Below are 17130 nucleotides of genomic sequence, written 5' to 3' on the forward strand. Positions count from 1 at the left end.
TTTTACTTTGACCATCTCTGGCATGGGGTACTCTATGGTTAATCAGTTGCTACCAGATGGCTCTTTAAACATCCTGACTTTTTACTTTGACCATCTCTGGCGTGGGGTACTCTATGGTTAATCAGTTGCTACCAGATGGCTCTTTAAACATCCTAATTTTGTCCTGGGACCTATGACAGCAGCTCTGAGGATTATGGAACTCAGGCCTGTTTCAAGCTGGGGTGAGGGGCTTGCTTGAAATGAGGGTGCTTTGGTTCTTTAACAACCACAAAATCTACAACAACCACAATAACATCATGAGCCACCATCACCATGACAACTACCACAACACCATCTCATACTACAACCACAATTTCTACTTCCTCAGCCATGATATCACCATGGTTGTTATTGCGGTTGTTGGTGATGTGTTGGTCTATGGGTGTGTCTATGAGGGATTTTCTTAATGGAGTTCATTGAGGTGGGAAGAGCCATCCTGTATGTGGACAACACTATTTTATGGCTGGACCCTGGGCTGAACAAAACCCAGAGGGTGAGCTGAGCACTGGTGAGCATGCATGCACTCTTCTCTCCCTGCTCTTGACTGGGTGTGACTCATTGCTTCGGGTCCTTGCTTGCCTTGACTTCTTTGCAGTGATGAGCTGTAACCCGGAATTGTGAGCTGAATCAAATCTTTATCCCCTTAGCTGCTTTTGTCAGTGTGTTTAATCACAGCAAAAAGATAGAGACTCAGACGCCTTCCCTTGAGGCATCTCATTTTATCTCACACGCACCACATCATGTCTACAGATACGACTGTAAATCAAGGACTCCCCCCAAACTTCACTTAGAGGACACAGTTTGCCTTGTTGAACTTGCACCCTGCCCCCTACCACCACAACCCACTCTAAGCCACACTGGACCATCTCCCTTGGTTTTAGGATATGTTATGGACTTGTCTAAATGGAAAAGGGGTATTACAAGGGGTTGCTAAGGGGAGTAGAATTCCATTTCTTAGAGCAGGTTTGTGGGCAGCCTGATGTGGATGGGGGTCCCATGCTGCCAGAAGGATTTTGGTACATTGTTTGGAAAGGGATGCGGGTACACAGCACATGAGATGAAGGTCCTAGGTGATTGAGTTCACTGTTGTAAGAGGGATGTGTATGTGGTCCAAGCCAAGTGGGGTCCCAGGTTGCTAAGCCACCCCCTGTGCTTGCCTACCTCATTCCTAGATCACCACAGTCATCCATATTTGGCTTCAGGATAAACTATTTCATATTTCCTTTGAGGTGAGAGCTGATTTTGCATTGACAAACAATGGCGGTGGAGGCATCTTCTGCCCCAGCGGATGCCCTGGAAAGCTTTGGGGGCTCCTGCTGGTTCCCAGTGAGGTCCTCCATACTTTATGCTGAGACCAAAGAGTGCTCCAACTTTATTATTTGCATTAATAAGTTACAGAAAAGTGTCTCCCTCCTGTGCAGGCATGGTCCTTCATGCTTGTCCACAGCCAGCAGGGCTAAAGTCTGGTGACTGTCTTTTATTAGGGGGTTAGTTTTTGCCTCGTGAAGGCTGGTGGGAGGCAATGACTGTGGCTTCCTGGCATGTGAGCACAAACTGCCCATGTCACCTTTTCTGAAGAGGAATCCATGACTTTTCTCAAGTTCAGCAAGCCTCAAATTCTCCATGTCCCTGCTCAGCTGCCTTCCCTGGGGCCGGAGTTTCCCCATTAAGGCCTTAAGTTCCTATTATCATGCAAATATGTTAATAGAATAACATTTCTCTCCATCAGGAACCATTATTAGCAGTTCCTGTACAAGCTCTGAATTAGGAATGAGACAGCTGGAGGCCCTGGGGGAACACCTGACTTCTGAGGAGGAAGAACATTGTGCAATCTCCTCTTAGTCCTGGCTACTGGCCCTTCCTCACCTAGGAGGAGGGGGTCACATCTTTCTCAAAGGTTGGTTTTCAAGTCCACAAAATGGGAGGATTAGCCTCTGTGGTCAGCATCCCTACCTCTGGTTCCTAGCTCTGGGTAAGTTATAAAATGCTGTGCCATTAAAGGTACAGATGTTAACATTCCTGAAGAATGGAATCACATGGGTGTTCACCTGTGTTTGTGGCCATCTTTGGCTGGCCTCAAGCTTGTGCCCATCATGATCGACCTGGTGAATCACTGACTAGAGCCCTGTGTGTGACTCACCACCTTCTCTTCACTCACCTGTGGTGAGTATCTGCACCTCTTCCACTTTGGGAAGATACTCTGAATAAAGCAAACAGGTCTCCACCGACCTCTGCTCTCACCTCTCATAGGCAAATCTTACCAGTGGCTATTAGAGTGGATGACAGATGGTACAAAGCCTGTGTTCAACATGCTAAGAAACTGCGGAGTGTATTTTCCAAGGAAACTGATGATGGCGGGCATCGTGGTTGTTTTATGTACTATGTCAATGCAAAAACACAGCTCCCACTTCAAAGGGGGTAATGGATGGTTTATTCTGGAGCCAGTATGAGGAACACATATTTGGTTTTTCCAAAACATTGTGTCCCATCATGGAAGGGGCTACATGAGATTTTATTAGGGAACAGAGAAAGTCATAAATCAAAATGTTTAATGAAAACATTGATGGGGGCCACAGGTAGGCAGATTACAGGAAAGGGAGGGTGGAGATGTTGCTATAGGTTGTAAATAACATCTGGTGATGCTTTTAGCTATCAAGGAGAGCTTTAAATGGTGAGTGGAACTAGCCCAAGAGAGATGTGTGATGCAGTGAGCAAAGCTGGAAGGAAAGAGCCATCTAAACCCTCTGACACTGAGCGAAGAACAGGATTTAGAGTTGGCCTTGCTTGGTTTCTGTCTGGCTTTGGTCTAGAATTTCCTCACTATGCTCCCATTCCTCCATTTTGGAATGCTAATGTATATTGTATGCTGTAAGTATGTGGTTTTCATTTTGATTTACAGGGGATTACAACGAAGAGATTCTCTTGAGTATTCAAAGAGACTCTGGATGTTAACACTGTGTTGAAACTGAAAGAACATGGGAACTTTTGAAGTTGGACTAAATGCATGTTGCATTATGACACAGCTACAAGCTTATGGAGGACACAGAGTGAAACATGGTGGTTTGAGTGAGGATGGCCCCCATAAGCTCGTATATTTGAATACTTGGTCCCTAGTTGGTGGAATTGATTTAGAAGGATTAGAAGGTGTGACCTTGATAAAGGAGGTGTGTCACTTGGGGTGGCCTTTGAGGTTTCAATAGCTCATGATGTCCCAGTTAGCTCTCCTGCTCACTGCCTTGGGCTCATGGACCAGATGTAAGCACTCAGCTACTTCTCTGGTGCCTGCCTGCCTGCTGCCATGCTCCCTGCTGTGGTCACAGACTAGCCCCTGGAACTGTAAGAAGCCCCCAATAAAATCTTTCTTCTGTAAGTGTCCTTGGTCAAAGTGTCTCTGCACAGTAATAGAAAAGTAACTTAGATAATTAGTATCACAATATAAAACACAGTCCAAACTTTAAAAGTCACACAATCTTTAAAAACATTGTAGTGGTTTGAATAGGGATGGCCCCCATAAACTCATGTGTTTGAATGCTTGGCCTATAGGGAGTGGTACTATTAGGAGGTGTGGCTTTGTTGGAGTAGGTGTGGACTTGTTGGAGGAAGTGTGTCACTGTGGAGGTGGGTTTTGAGGTATCCTTTGATTAAGCTATGCTCAGTGTGACACACAGTTCTCTTCCTGTTGCCTGCAGATGAAGATGTAGATCTCTCAGTTCTTTCTCCTGCACCATGTCTGTCTACATGCTGCCATGCTTCTTGCCATGGTGATAATGGACTAAACCTCTGAAACTATAAGCCACTCCAATTAAACGTTTTCCTTTATAAGAATTGCTGTGGTCCTGGTGTCTCTTCACAGCAATAGAAACTCTGATTAAGGTAGAAGTTGGTACCAGGGACTGGAATATTGCTGTGATAGGCTTGACTGTGCTTTTGTTTGGAGAAATATAGACTTTGGGAGTTTGGGTTAGGGCAGCAGTGGAATGTCTTAAGTGCTACTTAGTGGGCTGTACTAGTAGGAGCATGGAAGACAGTGGTGCTGATTTGAACTGTGAAGGCCTGGCTCAAGAGGTTTCAGAGAAGAACTTTAGTATTTTTCCTAGAGATTGCTCGTATAATAGTTTGGAGAACAATGTGGCTGCTTTTTTGCCCTTGTCTGAAAAGTTTGTCTAAGGCCAAAGTGAAGAGTTTTGGATTAATTCCACTGGCAGAGGAAATCTTAAAACAGCCTAGTATAGATTCTGTCATATGATTATTAGTGGTAACTCTAATGAAGATTTATAATGAAAAGGAACAAGCTTAGCAAAGAAAAATATAAAATGTACAATTTGAGAACAAAAGGAGCACCAGGAAGTAGAATGGAGCTAAGTCCTATTTTCAAGGAGATAAACAGATTAAGAAATGGAATAAAGAGAGTGGTGACCTCAGGGCAAGATCCCACTCAAATAAGTTTCCAACTTGTGAAAAGGAATTAAAGCAAAGTTTAGGGCCAGGTGATTGTGCACGCCTTTAATCCCAGCACCCCAGAGGCAGAGGCTGACAGATCTCCAAGTTTGAGGCCAGCATAGTCTACAGATCCAGTTCCAGGACAACCAAGCTTAGGCAGTGAAAGAAGAAAAGAAAAAGCTGATGAAGTTGTAATCGAATGAGGGGGCCATGTGGGCCCAGCAAATAGCAGAACTTGGCAACTTTGGCCACATGGTTCTAGCTTTAGAGTCAAGGATAGAAGAAAGGAACCATGGAATCTTCCTCTGTGACTAAGTAAAACCACTAAGGTCAGGAATGTGTTGAGGTGTCCCTGAATGGAAGTCTAGAGAGGTCATTGCACGAAGCTGTAAAGGTGAATCCTAGATTGCTTGGAGATCACAAGATGTTGGAGATGCCAGAGCTGTAGAATACTTGCTGAGGAGAGCTGCTAACAGGGAGTGGAAAAAGCCCAAGAGAAAGAAGTGTGTTGTAGTCAACAAAGCTGAAAGGAGTTGGAGATCTGAAGAATGCTTTGACATCAGACATGAAGATGCAGAGTTTGGAGTTTGCACAGCTGGTTTTTGGTCTTGCTTTAGACCAATATTTCCTCATTATGCTCCCTTCCCTATATATTGGAATGGAAATGAATTTCCTGTGCCATTATATATTAGTAGTATATGATTTGTTTATTTTTTTTTATTTTACTGGGAATTACAATTCAGAGATGGCATGAGTCTCTGAAGAGACTTTGAACTTTGGACTTTTAAATAAGTTTGAGACTATTATAAACTATGGGTATTTGAAGTTGGATTTAATGCATTTCTACATTATGGTATGGCTACAAGCCTATGGGGCCAGGGAGTGGAATGTGGTGGTTTGAATTGGTATGGTCCCCATAGACCTATCTATGTGAATTCTTGGCCCATAGAGAGTGGCACTATTAGGAGATGTGGCTCTGTTGGAGTAGGTGTGGCTTGTTGGAGGAGGTGTGTCATTGTGTGGGTGGGCTTTGAGGTTTTCTTGTTCAAATTATTCCCAGTGTGGCACACAGTTTACTTCCTGCTGCCTGCGGAACAAGATATAGAACTCTTAGCTCTTTCTCCAGCACCATATCTGCCTGCATGCTGCCATGTCATACCATGATGATAATGGACTGAACCTCTGAAACTGTAAGCCACCCCAATTAAATGTTTTTCTTTATAAGAGTTGCTATAGTCATGGTGTCTCTTCATAGCAGTAGAAACCCTAACAAAGACAAACTTCAATACTTTAAAAGTTCACCATCTCTTTAGAAATCCAAAGTCTCTTTCTTAACTGTGAACACCTGCAAAATCCAAAAGAAGTTAAATAGTTTCTTACTCCAAGAGGGAAGAATCGGGACACAGTTACAATTAGATCAAAGTAAATCCAAAGTCCAACACTGTAAATCAAATTCTATACTTCAATTTCCCTTTGGCCATTTGAAGCACACAATGGGTGTGATAGATTCTAGCTGGTTCCCCTTCACGCTTGCCACTATCTCTGAAGGTCACCCTACAATCCTGGCATCTCCAACAAGCTGGATTCTCCACTGCGATGATAGCTCTACATTTGCCAATGGCCTGTGGGATTCCAACCCTGCCACATTGTACCAAGTCTCAGCTGTTCTCTATGACCCTTTCATGCCTTCAAAACCATGTCACATCACCAAAGATCAGCTACCAACCTGAGAAGCAGCCTTCCCCCTAGCCCACAGTTTCTCTGTGATGACCCTGAGGAAATATTTCCCAGAAGACTTCACCTCAATGATGCTTATCTCTTATTAATCACAACTAATTTTTCAGCCCCAGCTTTCCAGCATCAGTTGTCCCAGTAAAGTAAAGATTTCACACCAGTGGTGCTGGTGTCTTGTTAAAGAAAGCTAACTCTTCGGCCACACCTGACCAGAAACCACAGAATTTTAATTCAATGTATCACACAAACAGCCCTGGTAGAATCTTTGAGGGCCTCGAAAACTTCCCCTGAAAGCCACAATGCACTCCCCCATCATCTGTAATGCTGTCAGCATTCTTACCTTCCAAGCTTCCACAGAGCAGCTTTAAACATCAATGGCTTTTCCACCCCAAGCTCCAAAATCCTTCCACAAACCTCGGTAAAAACAATACAGTCAGGTCCAGCAGGACACAGCTGGTACCACCAATTTCTGTTTGAGTTTCTCTGTTGTTGTGATAAAACACTGGTCAAAAGAAACGTGGGAGAAGAGGGGTTTATTTGGCTGACAAATTACATACCATCGTCCTTGAAGCCAAGGCAGAACTCAGGGCAGGAGCCTGGAAGTAGGAACTGAAGCAGAAGCTGCCGAGGAATGCTGCTTACTGCCTTGCTCCCTGTCTTAGCCAGGGTTCTATTGCTGTGAAGAGACTCCATGACCTTGGCAACTCTTACAAAGGAAAGCATTTAATTGGAGTTTGCTTATAGTTTCAGAGGTTTAGTGTTTTATCCTCATAGCAGGAAGCACGGTAGTACAAGGGCAGACATGGTAGCTGAGAATTCTACATCCAGATGTGAAGGCAGCAGGAAGAAGAGTCACTTTTCTGGCTTGGGCTTTTGAAACCTCAAAGCCCACTCTCAGTGACACACTTCCTCCAAAAAGGCCACATCTACTCCAAAAAGACACCTCCTAATCTATTCAAATAGTGCCACTCCCTCATGTCTAAGCATTCAAATACATGAGCCTATGGGGGCCATTCTTATTCAAACCACCAGATGACCCATGGCTTGATCAGCTACCTTCCTTACACAGCCCAGGATCACTGGCCTGAGGTATTACTGCCACAGTGAGCTGAGCCCTCCTACATCCACTAGCAACCAAAAAAATGCCCACAGACTTGGATACGCACCAGTCCAGAAGAGGCAATTCCTCAGTTGAGGCTCCTTCTCTCTGAGTGTCTCAGGCATGTATCATGTTGACAAAGACCAACCAGCATGCCCTACAATCCACTGTGACGATCACAGAATAACATGGACACATGAATGACTTGATTACACACCCTTTTGAATCTGTGTTGTTAAACACAAAAATGACACAAGTAGATCCTCACAGCCCACTGTGATACACACAGTAATGACACAAGTGTCCTTTTCCCTCTGTTCCTGTTCACATACACAGGTGTGTGTGTGTGTGTGTTGTGTTTAAAGATATTTTATATTTTTTGTGTGTATGTATTATATATTTAAAGCTTTTATATATTTTTGTGTATATGTTTGTATTTAAAGATACGTGTGTGTGTGTGTGTGTGTGTGGTGTGTGTGTGTGTGTGTGTATAACTGGCACATCAGTGCAGGCACCTGTGAAGCCTGGAAGAGTGTTGGGTACCCTGGAGCTAGAGTTTCACATGGTTGTGAGTCACCCAGCGTGGGTGCTGAGTGCTGAGCTCTGGTCCTCTGGAAGAGGCACCAGCCGTCTTGTGATTCATCACTCCAGCCTCTTTACCTCCCTTACTCAGGACTGGTTTGATTCACTTTACCTACAGCTCAACCCTACCTCTCTAAGTTTGTTGTTTATCTGCAGCTCACCATACAAGCATTTCAACTAATTCTGACCTGACTTCAATATTATGACATTTCATGTATAATTTAGTACATTTACAGTAATGAATTGTATTTATTCCTCAGATCCTTCAAGCCAATGTCATATTCTACTTGTATATTTGCTAAGACTGCACAGGGATGTTTTCTGTTATCCCTGTTTTTGCTTTGCCTGATTGACTTCTTGGGCAGAGGCTTGCTCTGTAGCCCAGGCTGGCCTCGAACTTGCTATCCTTGAGCCTGTACTTTCTGAATGCTGGGAATTATACACGTGGATGACTCTTCCTTGTCCTATATTTTTATTTAACTGTTAAATTATGTTTTGAAATATGAATATGAAAGAAATTATATCTATTGACAGCTTTCCAGTTGTGAGTGTTTTGCAGTTTCCTCTTGCAAAAGAAGTATAAACATTTCTTCATGCTTTCCTGGCCAAACATTCTCTCATTTGGGTTATTTTTCTAATCCCTTAGCATTCCTCCATTTTTGCATAATCTATTTTCTGATGAATAAATTATATAAGAACTTTTCATTCCTTTATTTTGTTTTATTTATTCATTTATTTGTTTGTTTGTTTATGTTTTTTTGAGACAGGGTTTCTTTGTGTAGCTTTGGAGCCTGTCCTGGAACTCGCTCTGTAGACCAGGCTGGCCTTGAACGCACAGAGATCCGCCTGCCTCTGCCACCTGAGTGCTGGAATTAAAGGTGTGCGCTGCCGCTGCCACCGCCGCCGCCACCACCACCACCCAGCTGTTTTGTTTTGTTTTTTAAATGGGCCCTTACAACATAGCCTAGGTGGCCTGTAGCTCTCCATGTAGCCCAGGCTAGATTTAACTGCATGCCTCCACTCTCAGCCTCCCGTGTGCTTTGACTTCTGACCTCAGCCACCACACTTTGCTTCTCAGATGTAGTTATTAAATTCCTAATAAGGGACTTATTAAGTAAGTTCTTAGATTCACTAGAGTCTTATCAAATTGCAAAAGTTATACCTATTACTTATTCAAATATGTGTTTTGACCTTTTGGAATCTGTTTTAGCTCCTTGAATTACAGGCAAGTCACAATGCTCAGTTTTGCCCAACAAACCTCCCAAGGGCTATGCTATTTACAGTCCTCTTCCTCTTGTGTTTCTGATGGGTAGTTTGTCTTTCTGTATCTTCGAATCCACTGACCAGTTTGTCTTATGCATTTAATCTGCTGCTAAAGCAGATCCAGGGAGTTCATTTCTCAGACACTCACATCGTTTCTAGACACAGGTCTAGGAGTTTCACTGAACGACTTTTGGTGTCTTCTATTTTATTCATTGTTTTCATATTTTCCTTGAAGCCCTTGAGAACATGAATTATAACTTTTGATGATCTTCTCTCTTTTCATTCACTCATCTCTTAGGAGCTTGCTTCTATCAAATACATTTTCTGTGCACTTGGTCATACTGTCTGTCTTTACACGTTTAGTTGTTTTTACTTGGCTCTAGACTTATAGCCTAAGCATTGCTGAGCCTCGGTTCTGTCACCCTTCAGGGTTCCCTGAGTCTTGCTCTTGCTGAAGTTAACTCACTCATGTATCCAGTTGTACATTTTGAGTCCTGTTCTGTGTGCCACTTACAACAGTCACCTCTATTCAACAGTAGTGTGACCCCATTGACAAGCCACACATCTGGTCTTCCTTGAGTGCCACAGAGCTTAGACAAAGTGTCTCCTAGGGATTCTAGGTATTCCTTATGGGAATTGTTTGTCTTACTGCCAGGTCTATACCACAGAGTTCCACAGATGGTTCTTTACCTTAGTGGTTTTTCCAAACCTTTCCAAATGCTATGAAGTTTTCACTCTGTCTGCTTGTTGCTTAGCATTTAGCTTCTGCCTCCTGAGAAACGTTATGTAGATCCCCCCCTCCAAGTCTGTTTCTCTGTGTAACAGTCCTGGCTGTCCTGGAACTCACTTTGTAGACCAGGCTGGCCTCGAACTCACAGAGATCCACCTGACTCTGCCTTCCAAATACTGGTATTAAGGCATGCACTGCCTGGTTTATACAGATTTCTTAAGTCCATTTTTACCATTCTAAAGTCTCTGCCTTCCTCAGGGCTGGGCCTTCAGAATCCTTTGCCTGGAGCTCTTCTCCTTTTCTTGGCAAGATCACTAATCACTACTCTTCACCAGGGTTCTTCACCCTTTGGGGAGGCAGTGTCCATCTTGCTTGCTTCTCTTAGCATTCCAGCCTGAATTGCCAGATGTCTGACGTTCTGCACGCTCTGTGCCGTTTCTAGCTGCTGTGATGGGAGCTAGGGGCTGCCCCATTTACTTTAGCACAGTGGGAGCAGAGATCTATCTCCCTGATGGGCCTGGAGTCAGTAAAGACAACCTCGCCTTTCACTCAATGTCTGGTCTCTCGTCTGTAATTATCTGGAGGACATTTCCTGCCCTGTTATTATCTCTGAGTCACCATGTCCCAAATGAACTCCTTATCTTTGCCTTGGCATCAGCCCTTCTTTCCAGTCACCTGGTGTCTGACAAGCATAAGTCTCGGCCATCTTTAAACATTAAATTTATTGTCTACCTTCCTCTTTAATCCATTCAGCTTCAAAGTATGCCAGTTCTTTGAAGATCTATTAAATATACTCCCTTCTCTCAACGTCGACCCAACTTTACTGGGACAAGTCCCTGTCAACTCAATAATAGCTTTCCAAAGGGGACACTGAGGGGGAGGCAGGCTGATGGCATAGACACAGAGCGCCTCTCAAGGATAAGCAGGGTCTACCAACACATCAGTTCACCTGCATCCGTGTCCTTCCCAACCACCATCCTTCCCGCTGAATCTTCCATCTACTTCTTTCTTCTGAGCTCACTCTCATTTTCTGTCCCTCATAGCCACACTATGTGTGAAAACCTCTCAAATGAAATATGGCTTCCTCTAGGAAGTTCCGTGTGTGTGTGTGTGTGTGTGTGTGTGTGTGTGTGTGTGTGTGCATGTGTGTGCGTGCGTGTGTATGTGTGTGTGTGCACGTGTGTACGTGAGTATGCGTGTGCGTGTGTGTGTGCGCATGTGTGTGTATGTGTGCGTATGCACATGTGTGCATGCATGTGTGTGTGCGTGCATGTGTGTGTGTATGTCTCTGTGTGTGTGCACGTGTGTGCGTGCATGTGTGTGTATGTGTGTGTGTGTATGCACATGTGTGCGTGCATGTGTGTGTGTGTGCATGTGTGTGTGTGTATGTCTCTGTGTGTGTGCACATGTGTGCGTGTGTGTGTGTGTGTATGTGTGTGTGTATGCACATGTGTGCGTGCATGTGTGTGTGTGTGCATGTGTGTGTGTGTATGTCTCTGTGTGTGTGCACGTGTGTGCGTGTGTGTGTGTGTATGTGTGTGTGTATGCACATGTGTGCGTGCATGTGTGTATGTCTCTGTGTGTGTGCACACGTGTGTGTGTGTGTGTGTGTGTGTGTGTGTGTGTGTGAGTAGGAGCATGTGCATATGGAAGCCAGAGATGTTGGGTGCCTTCCTTGGCCACTCTCCACACTATTTTTTGAAGCAGTGTCTCTCACTGACCCTAGACTGTCAATCAACTAGACTGGCTGGCCAGCAAACCCCAGGGATCCCCGGTCTCTGCCTCCCAGTGTATGGGTTACAGTCATCTGTTGCCAGGATCACTTTGTATGTGAGCACTAGGGAACCAAACTCAGATACATATACTTCCATAGCAAGCATGTTGACCAATGAGCTACCCCCATTCCCTCTCCATCAGTTTTTCACCTGTGGGGCTGGGAGGCCTCCCCCAGGCTCATTGTCCAGAGTGTTTCTCCTGTCACATGACTTGGTAATTGCTTGTCTCCTCCAGCAGATAGGCTGAACTTCCTGTATACCTAGCTCTCAAGCTGCAATCACAGACATCACCTTGTCATACAGGATGGGGGAGCCATGCTTGTTGACTCAGCAAAAGCCTGGGTGATAGATGCTCTGAATTGGTAGATTCAGAGCAGAGACAGAGACTCATGGGAGCTCAGTTAGAAGCACCAGGAAGGAATGTCTGATCTACTGTTTAGGGTAACACGTCCTTGTATCGTCCTGGCTAGCACTCAGCTGGCAGTGTGGCATCCTCCACTCGATAACCTGGAGTGTTCCTGTCATGGCAGCATGTTCTACTTCAAACCTATTTCATTGTTAGAAATTGCACCAGGATCTTCCTCCTTGTGCCTTTTACCCATTTTTCTCAATCCTTGTTCTGAACCTGCATTGACAAATGCCTCCATTTATGTGGCTGGTAGCCTGGAGGCTGCAGGGCCAGAGTCTCCTGAGAACCCAGAGATTCTGTCACATCAGCTGGGATGTGTAAGGTCATATGCTCACTGTTCTGAAGATGAGGAAATGGATGCTTGTGGGGGAAATTCTCTCCAGAAACAGATATGGTCCCCAAGGTTTCCAGGCACCTGTGATGCTCCAGTTCAGGGCCTGATATGTGAGGGAAGGAGCCTTCTGTGGGCCTCAGCTTCCAGGCCATACCCCAACCACCATCCTACCCCAGCCACCATCCTCTTCTAGTCATTGCCCTATCCCAACCATCTAATCCCAGCTTCCAGATCATCTAGCTATAATTTTGTCCTAGCTACCACCTTATCCCACTCACAACCTAATCCCAGCTGCCAGGGCAACCAGTCACCTCCCACCCCAGCCACTATGTTATTGCAGCCACCACCTTATCACAGCTTCCAAGCCATCTATCTACCTACACCAGCCACCATCCTATTCTAGTGTAGTAATCAGGGTTCTCAAAAGGAGCAGAACTTATAGAATGAACACACAGGTTGTGGTATAGTTTATAGAATAAATGTCTGTCTGTCTATCATCTATCTATCTATCTATCTATCCATCCATCCATCCATCCATCCATCTCTATCTTTTTTTCTTTCTATCATCTATGTATCTATCTATCGATTTTATACACACACACACACACACACACACACACACACACACACACACACGGTATTGTATACATGACCTGGTGTGCATGTAGAGGTCAGAGGACAACTTGCAGGAGTTGGTTCTCTTCTTCCACCACATGGGGATCAAACTCAGGTTGTCAGATTTCTCAGCCAGTCCCTTCTCTAGTTGCAACCACATGGTCTGCTCTCCTGGCCCACTGCTCAGCCTGATGAGGGCATGTCAAACTGCATATTGCCAGGAAAACAACCACATTCAGGATGCAAGTTTCCATTTCTATTGGATGAGTAGTGTGACATCATTGTAAAGTGATGTCAAATATTGTATGCTCAGGCAATAGGTAGGTAGGTAGATAGACAGATAGATGATAATAGATAGATAGATGATAAATAGATAGATGATAATAGGTAGATAGATGATGATGATGATGATAGATAGATAGATAGATAGATACATACATACATACATACATACATATATACATACATACATAGACAGAATGAACTTAGATAGATGAACTTATAGAATGAATATATATATGGAATTTATTACAGTGGTTTACAGGCTGTGGTCCAGGTAATCCAACAATGGCTGTCTACCAATGGAAGGTCCAAAATTCAGTAGTTATTTAGTCCACAAGACTGGATGTCTTAGCTGGTCTTCAGTATATGCTGGAGTCCTGAAGAAGCAGGCTCTAACATCAGTGAAGGAATGGACTTGCTAGTGAGAACAACAGCAAGCAGGTAAAAAGAGAGGAAGCTTCCTTCTCCCATGTCCTTAGTATAGGCTACCAGCAGCAGGTGTGGTCCAGATTAAAGAAGTATCTTTCCTCCTCAAAGATCCAGATTAGAAATGGGTCTTCTCATTAAAATGATTTAGTTAAGAAAAAAATCCCTCTCAGGTGTGCCCAGCCATTTGTGTTTTAGTTAATTCTAGATGTAGTCAAGTTGAAAACCAGGAATATTTCTCACACCCAGACACCATCTAATCCCAGCTCCCATCCCAGATACCAGTCCCTCCCAGACACCAGCCTATTCAAGCTATCAGCACAAATATCAGCTATTCCCGGTCTGTCCCAACCACCATCTTGATACCAGTCTGAATCCAGCTATTCTGTGATCCCAGCCACCATCGACCTATCCTAGACCATTCCTTTTCAGCCACCATGTGATCCCAGTTGGCATGCTATCCCAGACCAATATGCCACCATTTGGCTGTAACTATAAGGTCAACCTCAAGGGAGAACTGCCCAGCAGAGCCCAGCCACTCCCAGGGCATTTGGAAATGCTTCTCAGGAGCTTTGTCGCACAGTGTTGGGTGATGGGGCCTCTAACTTCCTTTTGCACTGTCCAATCAGTTCAAAGTTTAGGGGACCACACTATGAGTGGGCATAAGGGACACACTCAGTGGATACTGTCTATTGCCATGGTTACCACTAGTACTCACGACCATACCCAAAGGCCAGAACATGTGAGGAGATGAGATAAGAGTGTTCCAGGAGGTGGAAAACAAGAAGGTAGACTAATACTATTTTTCTGAGTAAAAACAATGAAGGTTGGACAAACACCTCAAGCAGAGGCCTCAGGAAGAAGCCAGATTGAAAGCCAACTCTTTAGCTTTAGTCTTTAAGATGGAATCAGAAGGGTGAGGGACCATCAAGGCTGGAGGTGGGGAGGAGCTTGTCCAAATAATTGTATTTGTGGGAGCAGGCAGATTCTCACCAGTAGAAGCATCTCAGCCTTGGAGATTCTTGACTCATCTTGAATGACCCAGCCTGTGTGATGTCCAAACTTCTCAGGTGGGCATTGAAAGCAAGAGTAATGGCCTGAGCACATTATCTCAGGAGCCTATAGAGGATTTAGTAGATAGTATCAGAGGCATGAAGCTATAAGAGATAGGACCCTGACTTGGACATTAATATTTCTAGAAGGTTCTGAGTTATTCCTTGGAAAGGTGTTCTTTCATCTCCCTATACTGAGTCAAGGATCCTGGGCTGCAGGTGGGATTCTAGGAACCCATTTGCCTGGACACCCACACCCCTACCTAGGCCACATAGGAGAAAAGTGTGGCTAGAGGCAAGCCACTTCTCGTAGGTACATAAAATGCCTCCTCTTTTTCTGGTATTCTTAAATCCATCACCAGGCAGAGCTCCAACTTACTAGAAGAGGAGAGAGGTACTGTCCTGTGGGAGGGTGCCTTAGTTAACTTCCAAACTATGCATAGATGACAGACAACAGGAAGAGAACAGTGTGGAGAAAAACTGCTGGCCTCACATAATTGAAGTAGACATAGAGGCCTGGATAGAATAGGAAAAGAGAAGTTCTTCAAGGGGATGGCCAGACCATCTCTGGGGAACTAGTCTTCGGCTTTTGTGAAATAGCAAAGCCCTGCTTCCTGTCAGCCTCCAAGGGACACTCTTTCCTAAGCAAAACACAATGGAAAGTCACTTCCCTCAAGAAAGGAGTCACGGGTGGGGGAGGGGTAGAGGGGAAGGGGGAGGCATAGTAAAACACAAGCCATGTGAAAGCAGAGTGAGGGGAGTATTAGGACTGGAAAGGTTTCAGAAAGGATGGCAGGGGCTCAGGAAATGGGAGAATCGGTCAACCAAAACTTATGAGATAGGGAAAAGCCATATAGAAACCTACCAAATTACCATGAAACTGGCACTGCTCAGGGAGCCTCCATTCTGCTGGTTAATGCCCATTGTTCTGGAAGGTGTAAGCAGGCTTCTGGGGGAGAAACTTATCCAGCTGTGGCTCCTGAATACTGTAGTACTGACCCGCCAGGTAAGATGTCCCCACTGATGTAGTAGTGGCACAATTGTTTGGTGAGTAACCAATCATTTCAGGCTTGGATTTGAAGCCCACTGCCTGGGAAGAAATACATACCTGATGGTGTGGTGGTTTGAGAATGGCCCTATAGGCTCATTTATTTGCTTGCTCAGCTCCCAGTTGGTGAATTGTTTGGAAGTCTGTCATTGGAGGTGGGCTTTGAGGGTTTGAAAGACCACACCAGGCCCAGCCTCACTTTCTCAGCTTACAACTTTCAGATCAGATGTTTGCTTTTGGCTACTTCTCCAGCACCATGCCTGATGCCTGTAGATCAGGATGTAGCTCTCAGATATTTCTCCAGCACCACACCTGATACCTGTAGATCAGGATGTAGCTCTCAGCTACTTCTCTAGCACCATACCTGATGCCTGTAGATCAGGATGTAACTCTCAGCTGCTTCTCTAGCATCATGCCTGCCTGCCACCATGCTCCCTGTCATGATGATAATAGGCTAAGCCTCCGAAACTGTAAGCAGGCACTCAATTAAATACTTTCTTTTATAAGAATTGTCTTGGTCATGGTGTCTCTTCATAGCAGTGGAACACTAAGACACTTGGTGCTGTAAGCCTGGGCAAAAACCAATGGGGATGTCACAGAGTCTGGGGCAGAATTTATTATAGACATTAAGCTAAATGGATATAGAGTCAAACTACCTTTTAAGTATTTGTATTTTCAAGCTCCTGAAGGTCCACAGAGGGAAGCCACATCCTGAGAAGAGTCTGTTAAGTTCCTGCAATCCAGAATTTGAGGCAAGGCTTGTACATGATGCTTTACTGGAGAGGCATTTTGGGAGTACCACAGCTAGGAAAGGAAGCCAGGCTGGAAGGTAGGGCACAGTACAACATGGGGTGCAGTTATGTTCTGGCTAGGGCCACCCCTGAACAGTAGCAGGGTTTCCTGGCTTGGCAGGGTTTCTGCAGAGCCTCCAATAGCAATCACCTTCTTGGAGAAATCCCTCAGGATGAACAAAGAAGAGTTACCATATTGGCTGCTCTCCTTCTCAGAGTTTGCCTTGTCAGCATAGAATTCCAGGCTCCGAGTATCAGCTGGAGGGAAGTCAGGTCCTGTGCCATCAGAAGGAGTTTTCAGAGCAGATGTACCCATCCTGTTTGCTTCTACATCACAAAGGCCTGACCTGGACAACCAGATGTGTGTCAAGCAAGGTTGTAGGACCTCAGATAGGATTAGAATAGGGACCCCAACACACAATCTTTGACAGGACCACAAGAAGTTTTATTATATATTATTAAGATCAGTGGAGGTGTTTGCACGTGGAGCCCAGAGACAATTACAAGAGTT

This window comes from Peromyscus leucopus, chromosome 2 (assembly GCF_004664715.2).
Source record: "Peromyscus leucopus breed LL Stock chromosome 2, UCI_PerLeu_2.1, whole genome shotgun sequence".
Taxonomy (NCBI): domain Eukaryota; kingdom Metazoa; phylum Chordata; class Mammalia; order Rodentia; family Cricetidae; genus Peromyscus; species Peromyscus leucopus.